This window comes from Haliotis cracherodii, unplaced genomic scaffold (assembly GCF_022045235.1).
Source record: "Haliotis cracherodii isolate W230 unplaced genomic scaffold, xgHalCrac1.p SCAF_8, whole genome shotgun sequence".
In the NCBI taxonomy this organism is placed as follows: Eukaryota; Metazoa; Mollusca; class Gastropoda; order Lepetellida; family Haliotidae; genus Haliotis; species Haliotis cracherodii.
Window position 1 is genome coordinate 29,451,532 of NW_027266341.1, and position 22,746 is coordinate 29,474,277.

The 22,746-nt window shown below is 41.6% G+C and overlaps 1 pseudogene; it reads left to right on the forward strand.

Moving 5' to 3' along the window:
* Positions 1–10,962: 10,962 nt before the first annotated feature.
* Positions 10,963–22,746, forward strand: part of LOC139450920 (uncharacterized) — a 32,178-nt pseudogene continuing 20,394 nt past the window's right edge.

A 22,746-nucleotide genomic window follows, 5' to 3' on the forward strand; every position in this document is an offset into this window, starting at 1 on the left:
GTAATTCATTCATTTTTACTATTTCAAAATAAGATTGATCTTTTAGATTTATAAGAACTGACACATGATGCTCCTTTTAAAATATGGATTCAGGTCAAAACGTGTGAACCAGTGTGTCCTTTCAGATAATTTTCATTTTTTTACAAAGACATTGTTCATTAATTTTACTGCGCGTTAGTAAACGAACATGTAGGCCACAAGTAGACATGTTACAATTTCACAATCAAACGAACCTTTCTTTCAAATCATTTCTAAGATTCATATTTCATGAAATAATAAACAAGGACGTTGGCTGTTTCTACTATGACTATAATGGTATGGTAGACATTGCTTTGGCACTGACAGTAGCCCTATTACTCAATTTTCTGAATATTAATTAATGTTACTTACGGCTTATTTGTTCATGGGAGATGGAATGGGATTCCCCAAAACATCATCATCTCCTGGTCCTACTGCAAACATGCTTGTTTAGACAGCTTCGATCGCAATGTTGTCGTCTGTCACGTGGGGCTATTTTTATACCTATGAATATTCACTCCAGTATAGTTGAATTATTTCGGACCACCCGTTACTCATGTATAGTTGAATTGTTTGGGGACTCCTGTTAAGCCTCTACAGTTGAATTGTTTTGAAACAACGTTACTCATGTTTACTTGAATTGTTTCGAAAAAACAAGTTACTCATGTATAGTTCAATTGTATGGAAACACCCGTTAATCCTGTATAGTTGAATTATTTGAGAACTCCCGCCGTTACTCCTGTATAGTTGAATTGTTAGGGAACTCCCGTTACTCTTGTATAGTTGAATTGTTTGGGAACCCCCGTTACTCCAGTATAGTTGAATTGTTTGGGAACTCCCGTTACTCCTGTATAGTTGAATAGTTTGGGAGCTACCTTACTCTTGTATAGTTGAATTGTATGGAAACACCCGTCACTCCTGTATAGTTGAATTGTTTTGAAACACCCGTTACTCCTGTATAGTTGAATTGTTTTGAAACTCCCGTTACTCTTGTATAGTTGCATTGTTTGGGAACTCCCGTTACCCCTGTATAGTTGAATTGTTTGGGAGCTACCGTTACTCTTGTATAGTTGAATTGTATGGAAACACCCGTCACTCCTGTATAGTTGAATTGTTTTGAAACACCCGTTACTCCTGTATAGTTGAATTGTTTGGGGACTCCTGTTAAGCCTGTACAGTTGAATTGTTTTGAAACAACGTTACTCCTGTATAGTTGAACTGTTTCGGAAAACAAGTTACTCAAGTATAGTTCAATTGTATGGAAACACCCGTTAATCCTGTATAGTTGAATTGTTAGGGAACTCCCGTTACTCTTGTATAGTTGAATTGTTTGGGAACCCCCGTTACTCTTGTACAGTTGAATTGTTTTGAAACACCCGTTACTCCTGTATAGTTGAATTGTTTGGGAGCTACCGTTACTCTTGTATAGTTGAATTGTTTGGGAACTCCCGCCGTTACTCTTGTATAGTTGAATTGTTTGGGAACTCCCGCCGTTACTCTTGTATAGTTGCATTGTTTGGGAACTCCCGTTACTCCTGTATAGTTAAATTGTTTTGAAACACCCGTTAATCCTGTATAGTTGAATTGTTAGGGAGCTCCCGCCGTCACTCCTGTATAGTTGAATTGTTTGGGAGCTACCGTTACTCTTGTATAGTTGAGGTGTATAGAAACATCCGTTACTCATGTATAGTTGAATTGTTTTGGGAACATCCGTTACTCCTGTATAGTTGCATTGTTCGGGAACTCCCGTTACTCATGTATGGTTGAATTGTTTGGGAACAACCGTTTCTCTTGTATATTTGAATTGTTTGGGAACACCCGTTTACCTTGTAGAGTTGAATAGTTTGGGAACACCCGTTACTTATGTATGGTTGAACTGTTTGGGAACACCCGTTACTCCTGTATAGTTGAATTGTTCGGAAACTCCCGTTACTCCTGTATAGTTGAATTGTTCGGAAACTCCCGTTACTCCTGTATAGTTGAATTGTTCGGAAACTCCCGTTACTCCTGTATAGTTGAATTGTTTGGAAACTCCCGTTACTCTTGTATAGTTTAATTGTTCGGAAACTCCCAATACTCCTGTATAGTTGAATTGTTTGGGAACTACCCTATTACTCCTGTTAAGTTTAATTGTTTCGGAACATCCGTTACACATGTATAGTTGAAAGTTTTTGGAACACCCGTTTCTCTTGTATAGTTGAATTGTTTGGGAAATCCGTTACTCGTATGGTTGAATTGTTTGGGAACTCCCGTTACTCATGTATAGTTGAATTGTTTGGGAACATCCGTTACTCATGTATAGTTGAAATTTTTGGGAACACCCGTTTCCCTTGTATAATTCAATTGTTTGGGAACATCAGTTAGTCATGTATAGTTGAAGTGCTTTGGAACCCTCGCCGTTACTCCTGTATAGTTAAATTGTTTCGGAAAACCCGTTTCTCTTGTAAAGTTGAATTGTTTTGGAACATCAGTTTCTCATGTATAGTTGAATTGTTGCGGAACACCTGTTACTCCTGTATAGTTGAATTGTATGGGAACACCCGTTACTCCTGTATAGTTGAGATGTTCTGGAACACCCGTTCCTCCTGTTAAGTTCACTTGTTTGGGAACATCCGTTACTCATGTATAGTTGAAATTTTTGGGAACACCCGTTTCTCTTGTATAGTTGAATTGTTCGGGAACTCCCCCGTTACTCCTGTTTAGTTCAATTGTTTGGGAACATCAGTTACTCATGTATAGTTGAATTGTTTGGGAACACCCGTTCCTCCTGTTAAGTTCACTTGTTTGGGAACATCCGTTACTCATGTATAGTTGAAATTTTTGGGAACACCCGTTTCTCTTGTATAGTTGAATTGTTTGGGAACATCCGTTACTCGTATGGTTGAATTATTTGGGAACTCCCGTTACTCATGTATAGTTGAATTGTTTGGGAAGACCCAATTCTCTTGTATAGTTGAATTGTTTGGGAACACCCGTTCCTCCTGTTAAGTTCACTTGTTTGGGAACATCCGTTACTCATGTGTAGCTGAAATTTTTGGGAACACCCGTTTCTCTTGTATAGTTGAATTGTTTGGGAACATCCGTTACTCGTGTATGGTTGAATTGTCAGGGAACTCCCGTTACTCCTGTATAGTTGAAATGTTTGGGAACATCCGTTACTCATGTATAGTTGAATTGTTTGGGAACACCCATTTCTCTTGTATAGCTGAATTATTTGGGAACATCCGTTACTCGTGTATGGTTGAATTGTCAGGGAACTCCCGTTTCCCGGGACAATGACTTCCAAACTAGGTGGAAATGTTTTGTGTTTACTTGCAAATACTAGTAGTTACATTTTACAATTTTATGTCATGGCATGTAATAACAAGACTACCCCCAAATAAACCCCAGGCCCCCACATCAGCCCATGGGTCGAGGGCCAGAGGGTTGATAATGGGGTCGCGGGTTGATATGGGTTATGACATTAAAACTGCTATAATAAACTCTAAATAAAAATGATTAAAGAAATAAAAAGGGGTTTGAGTGATTGTAAAATGGATGGATATTATATATAATAAGGAAGAACTATGCGTAACACGACAGTAAGCAGAACATGTTGGTTGTGTATTGTAAGGTGGTTTCTTGTCTGATCATGAACGTTTGAGATGTGTTGATCAAAGTGAATCTCGACTCATCTTAAAACATTACAGAGACCATCGGTCATTCCCCAAGTTTCTACGCTATAAACACCATTGGCGTCTGGCTAGACAGTGGTACAACATGTGGTCGCTGAGCATGCAGACGATTTCTGATCTAATTCTGGTCAGAAACTTGAACTACTGTGGTCTGGCGCAAGGGACCAGCGATTTTGCGCTCGACTTCTCCAAGCCAGTGTTCTGATAAATCGATCCTGGACTTGTGTTCTTGACGCCCTTTGCGGGGTCGATAATTAACCCATTTGTGTCTGCAGAAACCTTTTCCAAAGTCTGCAACACACAGACTGAGACACATTGATCATACTGGCTATGATCGTACTTATTATGTACAACATTGAAATATTTTCCTAACTGCTTATATCCAGTTTCGTAGCTGGAGTCTGTATCTTGTTGGATAGTTGATGAACAACTTCTATTGTCAATATGTATGAACTTGCCTTATACATTGCATATCGTATTATGATTATATTGGTATGGATATTTGTGTTAATTTGAAATTGGGTTTAACATCGCGCCCAGGATTACTGCACGTATATAGAGATGTGCATGCACGTGTGTGTGTGTGTGTGTGTGTGTGTGTGTGTGTGTGTGTGTGTGTGTGTGTGTGTGTGTGTGTGTGTGTGTGTGTGTGTGTGTGTGTGTGTGTGTGTGTGTGTCTGCTTGTACTAGTCCGGACTGATGCCGATTTATAGTACTTGCTCACTGAGATACCATGCCGCAGTTTAACATGAATACCCCACTCAGACACAGTACTGACTCCGAGCCGACCATTTCTTGCTTTAGCCCCTGAATGCCGAGTGCCAGACAGGGTAACAACAAGTACCATCTTTTAACGTCTTTTGGTATGACGCGAGATGTGCTGGGGAAGGAGAGGTAGGCTGGAATCCGACTCTGTTGTCTGCAGTGAATGGCAAGTTCCATGCGAAATCTGGGAGTAATCGTAATAAAATGACAGCATATATTCGGAAAAAGATGCTCTATCTTTACATTATTGTACCAGTAATCGAGATTGAAGAGTCAATACTTCCACCGAACATGAACACGTCATATACCGATGAATACCCTTTAAAGATTAAAACTGAACATTGGCGAAGATATGCCACAATAAAAAGTAAGTGAGGTGAAAGTGTGCATGAAAAGATATGATCTGCTGACACAAGACCTATGTAAGTAGCCTCAGAAACCTCTTACGCAAACGTTTACTCTTGCCGGATCTAGACGGCCTTTTGGTCTTGCTTGTAGATCGTTTCGAAGTAACCTAATGCATTGGTTATGCTGAGGAATCTTACCACAGCAATCATTTCAAACATGATACGTTCATTTGGCAGAGTGTCGAGAACAGCCTTCATAGTTCGGCGTTCCTGAAGATATATACTGAACAACAAAAGTTCCTGTGACATTGAATAAGATTTAATGCAAAGTTATGTTTTTTACCAAATCTGAAACAATTTAGGTTTGCAACAGATAAAAGACTCCTGTAAGTGTTAAAATGGTTTAATTTGCCATACTGACTTCAGAAAATGCGTGATTTCATAAAAAAAAACATGATTATGCAAAAATGTCAATTTACAGATCAATAGCGTGTATGTCCACCTCTGGTTGCAAGGCAAGCAACACATCTTCGTCTGATGGAATGGACCAGGCGTCGCACAAAGTCCTGTGGGATATCTGTCCATATCTGCTGGGGCATGTTTCGAAGTTGTCTGTGGAAGACGTGGTCGACGTCGAAGGCGCCGATCCATCTCATTCCTAATGTGCTCGATTGGTGAGAGATCATGGGAGCGAGCCGAACAGGGGATGACATTTACGGTGTTTTGTTGAAGAGAATCCTGAACAAGTCGAGCAATTTGAGGCCGGGCGTTGTCATGTTGAAATGTAATGCCTTGGCCATGACGACGCAAAAGCGGTAGAACAACAGGGTCGATGATCTCGTTGCGGTAGCACTATCCATTGAGGAACCACTATCAAACGGGACCTCTGTCTTGCTGTAATCCCATCCCATACCATGACACTGCCGCCCCCGAACCAATCTTCTTCCATGACACAATGATTGACATAACGTTCATCTCGACGCCGGTACACTCGAATCCGTCCATCGCTGTGGCTGAGATGAAAACGAGACTCGTCAGTGAATAGAACCTGTCCCCACTGCAAGACCGCACAGCGTAGACGCTGTCTGCACCACTGTAGACGTGCTTGAGGGTGGTTTCCTGTCAAAAATGGGACGTCTAGCGGGTCTTCTGACGACAATCCCTGCACATCTGAGGCGGCGACGTACGGTTTGTGAAGATATTCGTCGAAGGCCAGGGATGCTTCTTGCAGTCCCTGTTGCTGGCTTGAATCGATTTCGTAGGTGTTCAAATCCAGTTGTCTTTGACGATTATTGGTTATGCGTGGCCTGCCACTCCGAGGATGGTCTCTGACTGCATTCGTCTGTTTCCAACGTTGCCATAAACACCAAATGGTGTTTCTATGGACGTTAAACTGTCTTGCAACATCATGTTGACTCGATCCTGCATCAAGCATACCAATGGCTCGCAGACGCTCATTTTTTTCGGACAGACGTGGCATTTCGTAATGTTGAATAATTGCGTAATTTTGTTGTTTTTCTGAGTGGTTGTTAGCACGATGCTCAACAATGCATATGGAATCTCGTTAACGCACATGTTTTTATACCCATTCTTGGGTAGTGAAATGCATGAGGCTTGCAAAAAAGTCAACTTTTGCATGGAATCAATGCTTTTCTGTAGCAGTTGCGTTTTTGTGACTTGATTCAATACATGTACTACAATATTGAAAAGCAAACTTTACTTGTTTAAAAAATACACTAAAATATTGGTGTCACAGGAACTTTTGTTGTTAAGTATATTTGATGCTAATTTTTAATTCTTCAATCAACTTAAAACATATTCTTTCTGCTTCCAATAAGAATCTACACAGGATATGTGTGTGTTTTACTAGTGAGAGTGGCAGTATTTCAACTTTATCACATAGTGTTACAGCAGTGAGATTGGCGGGATATCGACTTCTTCACATAGTGTTACAGCAGTGAGATTGGCGGATATCGACTTTATCACATAGTGGTACAGCTGTGAGATTGGCGGGATATCGACTGTATCACATAGTGTTACAGCTGTGAGAGTGGCGGGATATCGACATTATCACAAAGTATTTTACCAGTGAGAGTGGCGGGATATCGACTTCTTCACATAGTGTTACAGCAGTGAGATTGGCGGGATATCGACTTTATCAGAAACTATTTTACCAGTGAGAGTGGCGGGATATCGACTTCTTCACATAGTGTTACAGCAGTGAGATTGGCGGGATGTCGACTTTATCACATAGTGTTACAGCTGTGAGAGTGGCGGGATATCGACTTTATCAGAAACTATTTTACCAGTGAGATTGGCGGGATATCGACTTTATCACATAGTGTTACAGCAGTGAGATTGGCGGGATATCGACTTCTTCACAAAGTGTTACAGCAGTGAGATTGGCGGGATGTCGACTTTATCACAAAGTATTTTACCAGTGAGAGTGGCGGGATATCGACATTATCACAAAGTATTTTACCAGTGAGAGTGGCGGGATATCGACTTCTTCACATAGTGTTACAGCAGTGAGATTGGCGGGATATCGACTTTATCAGAAACTATTTTACCAGTGAGAGTGGCGGGATATCGACTTCTTCACATAGTGTTACAGCAGTGAGATTGGCGGGATGTCGACTTTATCACATAGTGTTACAGCTGTGAGAGTGGCGGGATATCGACTTTATCAGAAACTATTTTACCAGTGAGATTGGCGGGATATCGACTTTATCACATAGTGTTACAGCAGTGAGATTGGCGGGATATCGACTTTATCACATAGTGTTACAGCTGTGAGAGTGGCGGGATATCGACTTTATCACATAGTGTTACAGCAGTGAGAGTGGCGGGATGTCGACTTCTTCAAATAGTGTTACAGCACTGAGATTGGCGGGATGTCGACTTTATCACATAGTGTTACAGCATTGAGAGTGGCGGGATATCGACTTCTTCACATAGTGTTACAGCAGTGAGATTGGCGGGATATCGACTTTATCACAAAGTATTTTACCAGTGAGAGTGGCGGGATATCGACTTCTTCACACAGTGTTACAGCAGTGAGATTGGCGGGATGTCGACTTTATCACATAGTGTTACAGCTGTGTGAGTGGCGGGATATCGACTTTATCAGAAACTATTTTACCAGTGAGAGTGGCGGGATATCGACTTCTTCACATAGTGTTACAGCAGTGAGATTGGCGGGATATCGACTTTATCACATAGTGGTACAGCTGTGAGATTGGCGGGATATCGACTTTATCACAAAGTGTTACAGCAGTGAGATTGGCGGGATATCGACTTTATCACATAGTGTTACAGCTGTGAGAGTGGCGGGATATCGACTTTATCACATAGTGTTACAGCAGTGAGAGTGGCGGGATGTCGACTTCTTCACATAGTGTTACAGCAGTGAGATTGGCGGAATGTCGACTTTATCACATAGTGTTACAGCAGTGAGATTGGCGGGATATCGACTTGATCACATAGTGTTACAGCAGTGAGATTGGCGGATATCGACTTCTTCACATAGTGTTACAGCAGTGAGATTGGCGGGATATCGACTTTATCACATAGTGTTACAGCATTGAGAGTGGCGGGATATCGACTTTATCACATAGTGTTACAGCAGTGAGATTGGCGGGATATCGACTTTATCACAAAGTATTTTACCAGTGAGAGTGGCGTGATATCGACTTCTTCACACAGTGTTACAGCAGTGAGATTGGCGGGATGTCGACTTTATCACATAGTGTTACAGCAGTTAGATTGGCGGATATCGACTTCTTCACATAGTGTTACAGCAGTGAGATTGGCGGGATATCGACTTTATCACATAATGTTACAGCTGTGAGAGTGGCGGGATATCGACTTTATCACAAAGTATTTTACCAGTGAGAGTGGCGGGATGTCGACTTCTTCACATAGTGTTACAGCAGTGAGATTGGCGGATATCGACTTTATCACAAAGTATTTTACCAGTGAGAGTGGCGTGATATCGACTTCTTCACACAGTGTTACAGCAGTGAGATTGGCGGGATGTCGACTTTATCACATAGTGTTACAGCAGTTAGATTGGCGGATATCGACTTCTTCACATAGTGTTACAGCAGTGAGATTGGCGGGATATCGACTTTATCACATAATGTTACAGCTGTGAGAGTGGCGGGATATCGACTTTATCACAAAGTATTTTACCAGTGAGAGTGGCGGGATGTCGACTTCTTCACATAGTGTTACAGCAGTGAGATTGGCGGATATCGACTTCTTCACATAGTGTTACAGCAGTGAGAGTGGCGGGATATCGACTTTATCACATAGTGTTACAGCAGTGAGAGTGGCGGGATATCGACTTTATCACATTGTTATAACAGTAGCTGGATATCGACCTTATAACACAGTGTTAAAGCAGTGAGAGTGGCGTGATACTGACTTTATCACAAAGTATTTTAGCAGTGAGAGTGGCGTGATATCGACTTTATCACATAGTGTTATAGCAGTGAGAGTGGCGGGATGTCGACTTTATCACATAGTGTTACAGCAGTGAGAGTGGCGGGATATCGACTTAAGCACATAGTGTTACAGCTGTGAGAGTGGCGGGATATCGACTTTATCACATAGTGTTACAGCAGTGAGAGTGGCGGGATATCGACTTTGTCAAATACTGTTATAGCAGGATATCAAATAGCGTTATAGAGATGAGAGTGAGAGGTATATCTGATAGAGTGGAAACCCTCTATCAGATATACCCGCAAGATTTGCAGGATATCGACGTAAACAGACAGCGTTGTGACAGTAGGAATTAGATGATATTGGGTGTTAAAGTAAGGTCATCAGTTGTTGGTGAACCTTTTAGTGTGGATGGATAGGCCGGCTTTCTCCGAGTCAAGAAAAGAGACGCAACATAACACAAATTAACCGTAGCTCGATCGAACAACTGTTTTCTATCAATTTTGATATTGTTTTGATTCTTTTACAATGTCATATTAAAACATGTCCGTAAGAAAAATGCAATACAGCAGGCTCGTGGTATAAAACCTAACGCATAAAACCTATGTATCCCACTACAACTAGGTACGATAAACTCAAATAGTCCAAAATGAAAGCGTACAATGGAAATTCGAGGCAAAGCATAGAATGTATGGTTCTTAATAAAAATAACAATAATAGTATTTTGTATGTAAATGAATGTATTAGCGTAGTCACCGACAAGGTTGAACACTTACTACATTTTTTAATACTCCATGAAGGTACGTTTATATAGCATCTACTAGTGTCCACTTTAACCCATTGGAGCCAATATATATTATGGTCTACTTTTAGTATAGTCGGCAAACGGCTCTGGCAGTTGTTTCCTGTCTATAAGATCATTTGCCCTTTCAGCAAAACGATTGAGTTTGGGGCATATCATTGTAAGAACGTTTTTTAAAGATTTGCCAAGAAGTATTATCTCCAGCCAGTGTTTCCTGGAACCATTGTGATGCCTGTAAGGATAGGTATAGAGGAAATAGTTATCGTTTTTCCTCATCTGAATAGCCATATACACTACAACAGCGCTCACTTTTCTTTAGCCAAGCCTCGGCTGCCAATGAGTCTCTTCCATCATAATGAGCCATGGGTAATGTTGTAAGGAAACTGTTTTTGTAATTGTCTGAGCTGGGTTCCTATTTACTTAGGAACTGGAATATGTACTGGAACCGGTGTAATGCTAGATTGGTATACTGGCAACCGCCACACAGTCAACTCACAACCCCTACTGGCACCCTCACAGTAGACTAACATTTAGTCTCTGAAATCTTATATTACACAATATCCGACTCTAAAAAATCCCCATGCTGATTTAGAGCTAGCTTGAGCTGGCTGGACTTGCTTTTGTATGCGTTTCTAGATTTATTTCTTTTCATAAAATAAATATATTCCATTGTGCAGGGTCTACCCTCACGGGTTCTCTGTTTGTGCAATCACCACGTCCGTGATGTCAATCGTAGCTCACAGGTAATATCTTACCCGCATGAATCCACCACGTGTCCAAGGTGTTTTTACGATGATAATTAACGGTAATTTGAAGGTCTCTTGTGTTCTGGTTTAGTTGCGGACATCTAGATTGACGTTCCTTTACCTGAACGACATATACCCTCGTTCTTTAATCCTGACGATTTGAGATGTGCGAGAGGAACAGTAGACTAGTGTCAGTACTCGAAGGCCCTTTCGACATTTACCGTAGTTCCCCCAACAATAACAAGAGGATGTCCTTTGTCAACAGCTTTGTGGTGCTGGTCCAACCCTTCTATTTGTCACTTAATAAGAGACTTCAGCAGCAAATCGTCAATCTCGGTCTAAACTCTGGTGCTGAGATCAGTTTCTGGTTCGAAAGGTAGTGACAACAAGACGAGAGCAAGGTACCTGGCTAGCTCTCATGCTATTTCCCGAGTTCACCTTTGGCCCTCACATAAGAGCATTGTATACCTACTCGCAATATCGCCAATCCGTATTGTAATTCGTAATACATTCCCTCTTAATTACATGGATTATGGATACAACTTCATGCACCCCCCAACACACAGAAATACACACACACCAGCACACATGCATGCACCCCAGCACACACGCACGCTCACACACATCCCCCCCCCCCCCCACACACACACACCCCAACACACACACACACACCCCAACACACACACAAAACACACTTTGTGGTTACAATACTAAAAGATTGCTGAATGTTCCATACACTCCCATCAAATAAATTCTCATTCCTCTTCAAAATTCAGAATTTCTCAGTTGGGATGGAGGGGAAAAGCAAGAGTGACAATGACAAACGACCTGAAACAACACAAGCCAGATTATTGACAAATTTAGCCACAATTTAAAAGAACATTTATACTACTATTAAAAACGTGGCCGAAATAAATATACTTTGAAAGACGTGGTCTTTCATGCATAAATGATTAAACCGTTGAAGGTCAGTCATGGTGGCAGGGTTATCCAGTCCACCAGTCCATAGTCATCAATGCAAAACTCATACAGTCTCTCACTCGACGGCGAGAGGGGTACATCAGACGTCGAATGACTTGAGGTGAAATGCGGCGCCATTCCTCTACTAGCATTTAGTGTGCCTGTAACGTGTCATCAACCTATCGCGCTTGTAGTGCGTTTACAACCGAAAACTCTTGACATCATACTTATTACCTTTCTTTCTATTCTTTTGATAGCCATTGCAGTGCCGTTTGTTTTTTTACGCTAATTTGTTAGTATGGTTAAACGTTGTAACACGAACAGGGGCTGACGGGAATTAGATCATGGCAACCCGCATGTACGTCTGGAAGGAATAAAGGTGTCAACATTAACAGACGACTTGAGATGATTTGTCCTTTCCTGGTGGTCAGGAAACTGATTTGGTTGCCACAGGTAACAGCTACATCACTTTTATACCCTAATTGTCCAAATAAAATCGTGTTGCACGTGCATCAAACTTTCACGGTTAAGGCCATTTTGCACAAGATCACGTGACCAGATTGTAGCTTTCAGATCGAAGCATTCGTTTCGCTGATTATTTACAACATTTTGATTTGAATTAAGGCAAACTTAATAAAGTTTCCTTTCCTGAATTGTGGACCCGTAAAGATCCGGGGTTGAATAGGTCTTCAGCATCCCATGTTTGCGGGTGGTCAGGCTCGCTGACTTGGTTGATGCATGCCATCGATCCCAATGGCGTGGATCGATTTTCATGATGTCAGTCACTGAATTGTCTGTTCAGACTCGATAATTTACAGACCGCTGTCATATAATTGGAATAATTTATTGCTGAATGTGGCATTAAACAACAAACAAACACATCTTATTCACCGAGGAAATATGTGCATAATCTTGAAAGTTAGAAAGATTTTACTTAATTCCTTGAAATCGTGGGTTTTTAACACGATGGTAGCCCTTATTTGTAAGTTTAAGGTCTAGTTTATATGTATTATTGCTAAAATATATTCACGCCTGCAACACATATGGGTCATACGATTTTTATTCAATGCAAGATCTCTGCTCAGATCTAACGTGTTTCTGTCTCAATCTTTCCGTTAACTTTGCTTCGCGCTGTGTACTGTTGTACTGTAAAAGCGTCAGCGCATTTCAAACGCAATACCAACGTTACTGTTGATGCTAACTTCACCTCAGCACACGTCGCTTGACAGGTAACACAAAGCTCATCACAGCGATAGCCCTTTTGTGGGTCCCTCTATAATATGATATATGGCGGGTAAAGAATGTGTCACGCGCTGGTAAGGAGCTTGCATGTAACTATTGCGTATTGCTGCATGGAGCTATGAATGACGCCCAGTGAAAAAGTCGAACGTTTCCGGAGAAATGGGCATTCCCCTATGAGAATAGCGTGGATGAACGAGGAAGGGAGAAGTGGGAAGCAATCGTCATGAAGTTATACGAATTAATTCGAAGTTAAACTGTCAGTGCTGAGCGCTGGTGAGTATGACGTCAGTCTGCTTCATTACTATTAATCCTTCAAGGGTATATTCTTCTATATCCCCCACCTCCTACGCATGCTTAAGCACTAATCAAACCAGTCGGCAGGGCTAGTTTCACTTTCAGTTTGGAGACAGGTGTGGTTATTTACCTTTGTCTAATTGAACGACCAATTAAGACCACTGCACAACATCAGAAACCATATGATGGTCTCTGACAACATACACATTCGAACTGAATAACTTCAACAATAACTCCACAAATTAACGTTACAAAGTTTACACAACAGCCGCGTACAACAAAATCTTCGCATTTTTCAGCTATATATTTTTGGATCATTACATAGTCTACAAGCAGAAAATCTGGTTCACAGTTGAATAATCTGTCTGGCTTGGATTTCAGATAACGTGTTATTTTCATCAAACCACATCTCAAAAGTCTTTTCTCCTACACAAGACAGTATTTCTCAAAATGAGATTATGAGTCTATGATATACTTTTATAATTACTTGGTGCTTGAATATTTCCTTCCTTGTGCAGTGGACAAATAATATTGTTTTCCCACTGGGGAAGGAATGTTCCACGTGAAACAATTTATTAAACAGTTTTGTAAGAGTTAGTCTTACACCACCGTTCAATAGATATGGCCATGGTGATTTTATGACTACTTCTTCCTCTTTTTATGATTTTCCGATTTCACCCAGGGTCCTTTCTTACATTTTTAATAGAGACTGATCTTTTCAGTTCCAAATTCTCTTTTGTTTCCTGAAAGACAGCTTCTTCAAATAATTTCATGACCTCCTAAAGCATCAAAGTAAGTATTGGTAGCTCCACAAGCCCTCAAGGTTGCATATGTCTTCTGTTTTAGACACTCTGCTTTGTGATGTATTAAATGTAGGGTAGCCATGTAAATAATCTGACAAGTCATAACCATTATGATCGAAAGAGTCACAGAAACCAATAAACTCATAATTGGCACATCATTGATCTGAAACTAATGAACTAATGAAATCCAAAGTTTATGGATTTCTTTAATATTTTTAAATAATATTTTGCAATGAAACAAGCCCTGACCAATACATTACATATTTGTGCCTGTGTTTACGTCCTCAGTGTCAGAGTTTGATGTTAGGATGGGAGTTGTCTCCCCTTAAGTTTTCAAAATGTTAACGTAAATATCAATTAGGAATTTTGGAGTATTTGTTCCGACCGGAATTGCAAGTATTTGTGCCAAAATTCATGTATCCTTTCTCTCTCTGATGTGCACATCAAAGTGAATGTGAGAGACACATACGTCGCTTGTTGTTACTCATTATCCGGTAGGGGCGGTCGGGTAGCCTAGTGGTTAAAGCGTTCGCTCGTCACGCCGAAGACCCGGGTTCGATTCCCGACATTGGAACAATGTGTAAGGCCCATTTCTGGTGTCCCCTGCCGTGATATTGCTGGAATATTGCTGGAATATTGCTAAAAACGGCGTAAAACCATACTCACTCACTCACTCATTATCCGGTACCTCATACAACCACGGCTCTCATTCTGGTTACAGTAGTAAGTCCCTTTAGACCCATTTGTTGTCTGCTTGTGTCACAAGAACATTTGATCTAGAGATTGTTCTGGTTTGTGACAAAGACAAACGACCTGAAACAGAGCAAGCTAGATCAGATAGCCTGCCAGAAACCACCAGGCCATCAAATGTTCCTTCAGGTGTGTATACGTACCATTATAGATCATACATTATCGTATGAATGCACAGTTCCACAGTTGCAGGACCCTTGTTAAACCAGAGTTGATTCTAAATATACTTGCTACCTTTTCACATTCTTATAATTTATAATATAATAAAGGCAAAGTGCTTAATTACCAACGACCATGCCTTTCACTTGTTCGTGTTGCTCCGGTAATGTCCATGGTTCAGATTTCCCTTTATCCCGTTTCCTGTAAGACACATAAGACACTAAGTGCACGTGCAGTCCACACTTTCAACTCAAAATCACATAGAGAAGAGTCAACAATAATTTTCATCAGCAACATTTGATTATACATAACTTGTGACACGGCCCCAACTTTTATGGGGGAAAACTGTTTAAATACGAAATTTGTCAGAGATAAACTATAAACGTTTTTTCTCCAAAGGTCAACATTATGTTGAAATGGACAGTGCAGAAATCCATGAGACCGGCGATCTGTTGGAGGGGACCGTATCCAAAGTAAGTCAGCAGAGGGAGCATGCCAGCGACTCAACAGAGAGTTCTAGTTCAGAATCAGAGTTGGAGAGGGAAAAGGAACGTCTCCTCGCTGAAGAGAAGCGCCTGACTAGAGCCCGCAGAAAACAACTCCGGGCTGAAATCAATGAGCTACAAGCTACAGTAGAGAATAAAAAGGTCCAGAAACAGGCAAGTGTGAAATCCAGGTTCCTAATGGAAATAGTTTCAACTAAAGAGGTTAACCCAGACGGTCTAAATAATAGTGAACATAGGTAACACACACAAACAGACACCAGCACACATGCATGCACCCCCCCCCCCCCCCCTACACACACACACAGAAATACACACACCCCAACACACATGCATGCACCCCACCACACACAGAAACACACACACACCAGTACACACGCATGCACACACATACACTATTTATTAAACAGTTGTGTTAGAGTTTGACGTTCACTACTGTTCAATTGATATAGTCATGGTGACTGTATGACTGCTTCTTCCTCTTTTTATGATTTTCCAATTTCACCTAGGGTCCTATCTTGCCTTTTTAATAGAGACCGTTCTTTTCAGGTCCAAATACTCTTTTGTTTTCGGAAAGACAGCTTCTTCAAATAGTTTCATGACCTCCTATAAGCATGATAAGTATCTAAGTTAGTAGTGATAGTTCTACAAGCCCTCAAGGCCGCATATGTCTTCTCTTTAAGACACTCTAGTCCTTAAGGACGTATTAAATGTTGGGAAGCCATGTAAATAATCTGACATGTCATTATCATAATGATCAAAAGAGTCACAGACTCCAATAAACTCATAATTGGCACATCATTGGATAAGATCTTAATCAAATGAACTAATGAAATCTATGTTGTTTAGATTCCTATAATATTCCAAAATAAAATTTTGCTATAAAACAAGCCCAGACAAAAACATAACATATTTGTGCCTGTGTTTACATCAGCGTTTGATGTTCGGATGGGAGTTGTCTCCCCTTAAGTTTTCAAAATGTTAACGTAAATATCAAAAAGGAATTTTCACACATGGAGTATTTGTTCCGACTGGAATTGCAAGTATTTGTGCCAAAATCCATGTATCCTTTCTCTCTGATGTGCAGATCATAGTGAATGTGAGAGACACATACGTCGCTTGTTGTTACTCATTACTCGGTACCCCATACAACCACAGCTCTCATTCTGGTTACTGTAGTAAGTCCCTTTAGCCTCCATTTGTTGTCTGCTTGTGTCACAAGAACATATTTGATCTAGAGATTGTTCTGGTTTGTGGACCCGAATACTGCAGTCCTCCCGTAGGTCTTCGTGGAACAGTCAGCAGATTGTGAATGTGCAAACGATTCATGTTTCGGGGTCAAACAGTTTGTAATGGAAAGAATATACATCTGGGAAAATATTCCAGTGTTAGTAAAAAAATGATAAAGGAAATAATATCCTTGGCAAAAAGTTTTCTTGTGGGGGAATAGATATCCCATTACAAATGTTCCATACACTCCCATCAAATAATAGCTAATTCCTCCTTATAATTCAGAGTCTCACATTAGGGATGGATGGGAAAGGCAAGAGGAGTGACAAAGACAAACGACCTGAAACAGAACAAGCTAGATCAGATAGCCTGCCAGAAGCCACCAGGACATCGATATCAAATGGTACGTCCACTTATAGATCATGCATTATCGTATGAATGCGCAGCTCCACAGTTGCAGGACTCTTGCAGCTGACTACATTGGTGCACATCTGATAATGACTTATCGTGCAGCTGGCTTCATAACTGTATTTATCATATAATGGATAGGTTTCTCGGCAGGATAAAGCCAACGGCTAAAAACGATATCCGTTGGGGTCATATGCGGATAGAGATGCAAATATCAAAGGTCAAGTAGGACTACTTTTGCTGTTTATAAACAAACATGGCGTCGCCCTCGTCATTCGGCGATCCAGTCAGAATTAACCATCGGGAATCTGGATAAACTACAGGGATAATTGCTATCATTATCAAAAGAACACTCTAATATACTGAAAATCAGTGTCTAACTGTGATGTAGCTAAGGCATTTTATAAGTTTTGGCAACTTTGGAGATATAAATTTCGAAACAATTTTGCGAGGGCACGAGGCCTAGCCAAGTCGGATCAGTAGCCATATCTGTGCTTGTAGACCTCTGCGACTTAAAACTTTCTCCACAAATTAAAGTAGTTGGATTTTGCCGAAATATGTTTGAATTGTTACCTTGTTTCGTTTAGTCGCTGTGTGTACATCTGACTACACTTCTTAACGTTTTAACAGGACAGACCGACTGTCAACAACGTCTGACCGTGGCCGTGACGTTTCATAGACTAAGGTTAGAGTAGCTTCCCTTTGACAAAGGGCAGTTACTCTAGCGGACAGACCGATGGATTGCCGCGAAAGGCAATTAAAAACAACTGTTGTTTTGTGTATATGTTGTTCACCACTGTATAAGAAACAGATTTCAGTTGTAACTATATTGGCTACTGTCACTGTCCGACTGACACATCACTTACCCTGTGACGTACTAAATATTAATGCGCCCATTCCAGGAAAACTCGCAATATTTCGGTAACGTTTGTGAGAGAGGGAAAGCGATTTTAAAGCACAGAATTAAAGAATGACATTATATGATAAAGAGGTTATCACGCTTGTGTGTTTGGGGATGGTAAATATCCTGTATCAGGAATAAACACTATGTATTTTGCTCGCCAAGGCTCGCTAAATACAATGTTTATTCCTAATGCAGGATATTTACCATCCCCAAGTTCTACACTTATGTTCTACACTTATGTACACTTATATAGCCAGGTGGAAGATAAGGCATTATTATATGTACACTTTTAGCATTTAGTTATTTATTTATGTAGCCAGCTACAAGACCTGAAATTATTATATGTAGACTTATGCAGTCAGCTACAAGACACAGCATTATTAATGCCACATAAGTGTACATACGAGAATAATGCCTTATCGTGCAGCTGGCTACATAATTGTACATATAATAATGCGGGGGGCCTACCTTTAGAATACAGTACCACAAACTTTTCAACTACGTGACAATACCCTATGACGTTATATGTAGTATACGTCACACCGGCGAAACAATGCCCTGTGACGTCAGGGTTTATTGAGTGTGCATAAGCTCCTCCTAGTGATCTATCATCTCTACACGAAATGTCATTAAATACGCCAAGCGCTGTGGAGAGTTTTGAATATTTGTTTACTGAATATAGCTTGCGGCGGCGCATTTTATTAAAGCACTTTTATTTTTTATAAATGCCTTATCGTGCAGCTGGCTACATAAGTGTACATATAATAATGCCTTATCGTGCGGCTTGCTACATAAGTGTACATATAATAATGCCTTATCGTGCGGCTTGCTACATAAGTGTACATAATATAATGCCCTATCTTGTAGCGGGCTACATAAGTGTACATATGACAATGCTCTTAATTATAGCTGGTTACATAAGTGCAAACATTCTAATAATTTCATAGTTTCACAGAAAAAAAATCCCAAAATCAATATTATATAAATATGAAACATATTTGTTTCCACTACTCACTCATTAAATCTCTTTCCTTGGTTTCAGTTTTTGGTATGAGTGGCGGACATGCAGAGAACTGTAACATTTATGGTCAGAACATACATGTAAATGGTAAGTAAAATTATGTAAATTGAATCATGAGGATGCCATGTTTTGCAACTTCGTAAGGTACAGAAACTCGACTCAGGCATAACAATTTGAGGGGTGATAGTGTGCTAAGCTAGCCATTTATACATATCCTTTGATCGCAAACACAACCATTTGCAACTTGAAACACCCTACCCAAAATGCAGCCAAGCCTTCAATCTTGTGTGTTCAAAGTTTGATGTAAGTTTGTGTAATGGGGAACAAAAGTACATGGTTTGAACTTCAAACCATGTACTTTTGTTCCCCATTACACTTCATCACCAAATAGAGGAAAGACCTGGATAAGCCTGCTGTTTGCCAACTATGTGTTTTTTTTTCACATTTTATCAACCTGTATTTTGCAGTAGATCAATATTCTAACTTGGCCAAAGTGAGTTATACGCCATATTTCACTTCTACAATGACTGTCAATCTGTCCGACCTTAGTCGTATTAGTTGAGAAAGCTCTTCTACCTCATATTTCACCTCCATGGATCCTAGACTGAAAAGACAGACCAGGCACGTATGCTTTGTGCTTTCTCCCTCTTTTGGACTTGACAACAGTTGACTTTTACCTCAACTCCTCGATCCAGAGGCCATTCCCGTACCTGACGAGATGGTTCCATTCGCCACACCCTTCTCCATGGACCCATTGATATCGTCTGCTGTCATACCCTGCATGTCCACCTCTATGGGATGCCAATCTGCCTCGACGTCATCACCTCGTGCAATCACCTCGTGCTACCACCCCGTATCGGGCAAGTACCTTCCCGCCCTCTGGTGTATTTGCTGTCTCCCTCTTCAGCAACACTACAGTGATATTGCTTGAATATTGCGGTGTAAAACCATACTCACTCACTCTTAAGGGTCCTTTGAGATCCTTTGCCTCACCTCAGACAAGTCCATAGGTAAATAGGTTGCTGTTGTTGGATGGTGTCCAAGCTCTCATTGGATTCACCTCAGACGTTGGGCCCTTCGTCGATGTTTGAAATGCTGGGTGATGACCTAACCATTTTAATGCTTCAACTGGCATCAACCGGCTTGAACCGGTTCACTGCATCTTCCCAGGAAAAGTCCTTTGCGTGACTAAGGAAAAAGACTCCCAGAGAGTGCTCACCTTCCGATGTTCTCCCTGTCCACTGACTGCGGTCTTTGGCTACATAATTTGGGTAATCAATCCTCCTCCTTCCCTGTGTATGACAGGGATCTGTTTTCCGTTGACACTCATCCGCCATTCACACTTGCTTCTCTCCCTCGCCATGTTGGCAAATCAGGCATTACTTGCTGCTCTCGACCACCCCATGATGTTGCATGAGGCACAGCTTTTCTCTGAGATGTATTTTCAACAACAACACCTTGCTAACGCTGTTTCTTTCTTGGCCCATGCTACAGGTATGTGTACCTTAATTCGCTGTTGGGGATATATAGCTCAGTCTTCTTGGGATTCTGAACATACTAGGCAACTCATGGTTAATCATTCAATCAGGTCATCCGGGATGTTCAAAAGGAAGTCGGTGATACAGCACAGAGGTAATTCATTGTTCAGCTGTTTAACTAACTGGAGGCTAAATCTTCTTTCCACTCCTCAGGTCGAGGTCGCCTCACTTTCACTGCCTTCGGAGTCTCTTCGAGCTAAGAATGATCAATGTCCCACTTTGACCAGTCCGGTGGTAGAGGACGGAACCAGGGACAGAAGGCCAACAGTGCCACCCCAATGTACTTGCTCTCTTGTGCTGCACAACTGGGACTTTGCTCGTGCTATCGTCCTGCTGTTTTGGCCCAGCTTGACCATCCTGGGCGACTGTTTGTCACGTCTTTCCCGAAGGAGGGGTGTTTGCTGCCAACAACAGAACTGCCCCTCGTTATTCATTATCCTCCCGCCAGACTGCCAATTCTCAGAGACACCATACAAAAAACAGGTCATGAAGCATGCTGTTCAAGTCTTGAACCCAGCCTCCATCATCAACAACATCTTCGCACCGATATTCAGTGCCGAAGAAGAGTCCACAAGTTTGTATGATGTACAATATGCAGATCTTTAACACCCCGTACCTGGAATGTCCTCCTCACTTCTGCAGTGTCTCTGTCAGCTGACTCCACACCATCCAAAGAATTATATGGTGAGTGAAGATCTTCAAAATGCCTTTTTGCATGATCAAATAAATTCATTACACTGCAGTTACCTCTGGTTTACTTCCAGGGACATTTCCAGTGGTCGGACCTGCCATTTGTAATTTCCATGGATGGGTTTCTTGTAATCTGAATCACGAAGCCTAACATTGCCTTCCTCCACCTGAGGGGAATAAGATTCGAACTGTACCTGGACGATTTTATACAGAGCTACCTCCCAGTACCAACAGTCGGCACGAGATGTGTGCACTCGCCTCTACATTGACTCTGCATCATAATTGCTATCATGGCTGGATGCTTCTGGCATCGAAGACGTTGCTGGTCTTCAACAGTTTGGACCCTAGGTACTGCCACTGCAAGTGAATGTCGAGTCAACAAAGATGAAAATTTCCTCCTGAATGTTCTACCCGTACACAGCAATGTCTACATTAAAGTCTTGATTGTCAGTCATGCTGTCCACACCGTGATATAACTGGAATAATGTTAAGAGCGGCGTTAAACCCAGCACACTCACTCAGGCATGAGGTCTTATTGATGTACATGGTTATTCTGATTTGAGAATTATCCCGCGATATGCCAAGGAGAGGCATGGGCCACTGAGCCATGGATGCCCGTGCCTATAATAAAGACACAAGATGAGATTGGGTTAAATGGTCGAGGGTGTGCAGGTACTAGTGGGCTACTTAGCTGCTAATTGTGTATACCAAAATGCTACCGTTGCCATGGCCACGCGTGTGGCCAACGGCGATTGCAGCAAGCGCTGCTGGCCTGAGACTGCTACCGCTATCCGGCCCCCACGGTAGCATATTTAAATGCTACCATTAATTGGCAACTCCCACGCTGCTGGCCTAAGTCAGACTACCGCTGCCCGGCCCCAGGTAGCCGGCCAAAGCAGATCCCACTGCCCGGCCCCATTAGCAAAACCATTGTGCGTCTCCCGCCGCGGACCCAATTGTCAGCTGCCGCTTGACAAGACGACTTCCGCTGCCGGGCCCATATACGTGGCAATTGTTTGCCCCAACATATGTAATTTTACGATTCCCCGGCTGAAAAGTCGGGAAAGACAAGGTTCCCACTGAGAAGCAGGTAACCCCGGTAAGGTTCCCGCTGAAAAGCAGGTAGCCTTAAGCACGAGTATTAATTTGGAAGCAAGTTAACCCCGCCACAAAGCACCAGAGTGCTACCCCACATCCATGGCCACGCGATACGCGGAGATAGCAATGTTGCCCGGCTTGCCTATGTACTGAAAGGAAACACTAACCTGTGGAGATAATATCCTTACTGGCGCAAAACAAGCGCCAGGGCATGCAACAAATTGTCCGTAAACACACACAGTCCTTTGTCACTGAGGTGGACGCCCTCCCAGGCGTACCATGTCTTGTCTGATGCCAGAATCTGGGGATGTGGCACCATTGTACCGCCAAGCTCTTTGACTCAGTTGG